This window comes from Rhinolophus sinicus, linkage group LG03, assembly GCF_036562045.2.
Source record: "Rhinolophus sinicus isolate RSC01 linkage group LG03, ASM3656204v1, whole genome shotgun sequence".
NCBI classification, from domain to species: Eukaryota; Metazoa; Chordata; class Mammalia; order Chiroptera; family Rhinolophidae; genus Rhinolophus; species Rhinolophus sinicus.
The window spans coordinates 34,398,412-34,400,045 of NC_133753.1; the positions used below are offsets into that span (position 1 = coordinate 34,398,412).

General features: G+C 37.0%; 1 pseudogene; it reads left to right on the forward strand.

Annotated features, from left to right (window-relative positions):
• Window positions 1-705: 705 nt before the first annotated feature.
• LOC109457682 (SNRPN upstream reading frame protein) lies at window positions 706-924 on the forward strand (annotated as a pseudogene).
• The last annotated feature ends 710 nt before the right edge of the window (window positions 925-1,634 follow it).

Here is a 1,634-nt window from a genome sequence, read left to right on the forward strand (position 1 = left end):
GTAGGTAATTCTGTAGCTCAGATGAGAGTAACCAAAATAAACATCAAAAGAACTGACCCAGACAGTGGAAATAAAAATAATTCATAAAACATAAGAAACTACAAGGAATTCCCATTTGTGTCCAAAAAGAGAAGAGACTGTATCTGTTTAAACCATGAGAGACTACTATGAAAAAGCATCATAGGAAAATAATGAAGAGTTCATGGAGAATAAAACTACCAAAATAATAATAATTAAAAAAAATCTAAAAAAATGCAAGAAAAAGTCAAGAAAATCTCCTGGAACATAGAGCAAAAAGACCAAAAGACAGAAAATATGAGGGAAAAATGTTAAGAGAGGTAGAACCAACTACCTTCAGCTGGAGTTCCAGAAACAGAGAACAGAGAAAAAAATTGTAAAAATAATAGAAGAACATACCCCAGGATTGACATAAGGTGCAAAACTTCAGATTGAAAGGGCCTATTAAATATGATGAACAGAAAAGGATGAACTTTTTAAAAATATTCATACCTAGACATTTTGTCAAATTTCAGAACACTATGGATACAGAGAACACACTAAAAGCTTTTGGTGGGAGGGGTTGGAGAAACAGATTAATACAAACAAATTATAATTTCAGGGGATCCCATTGCCACATGGAGTGCAATGGAGTAGAATGGAGCAGCTGTGGGAGATGTTCTGTCCAGAGAAGTGGCCGGTGGTGCAATGGAGCAGGCCAGGGACCACATACAACTGAGATAGACTACAGAACAGCACATGCCAGAGGTGGCAATCCTAGTCAAACACAGAAGAACAGAAGGAAAGCCTCATTGAGCAATGAAGAATATCTGTTGTACCTGAGGCAATCTAGTAAATGCCTGTGGTGAATATCCAGGTGGTGAACTGAGATAGGCATTCTTAGCTGGGACACCAAGAGATGGTTAAGCAGTATTGGAACATCAAAATAAAGTAGTATTGAAACATCAACTTTTCTAAAAACTTTGTATTAGTTTCCTAGGGCTGCTGTAAAAATTCACCACAAATTTGATGACTTAAAACAACAGAAATTTATTCTCTCATTTCAGAAGCTGGAAGTCTTAAGTGAAGGTGTCAGCAGGGTTGGTTCCTTTATGGAGGTTCTAAGGGAGGTACTGTCCCATCTCTTCCTCCTAGCTTCTGGTACCCTGTTTCCCTGAAAATAAGACCTAACCAGAAAATAAGCCCTAGCATGATTTTTCAGGATGACATCCCCTGAACATAAGACCTAATGCATCTTTTGGAGCAAAAATTAATATAAGACCCGCCCAGTCTTATTTTCAGGGAAACACAGTAGGTGGATTGGCAATTCTTGTCATCCTTCTGCATCATTCCAAAAGCTACACTTCTACTTTCACATAATTTTCTTCTCTGTTCTATGTGTCCTTTTCTGTCGCTTACAAGGACTTTGATTGGATTTAGGGATCACTCTAATCCAATATGATTTCATCTCAATCTTTACCTTAATTACATCTGCAAAGAGCCTACTTCTAAATAAGGTTACATTTGGGGGTTCTGAATAAACATGAATTTGGGGGGAACATTATTCAATCCACTATGGGCTTAGCATAACCTAAATAGATAAATGTACTATATTCCTGAATAGGAGGACTTAATAT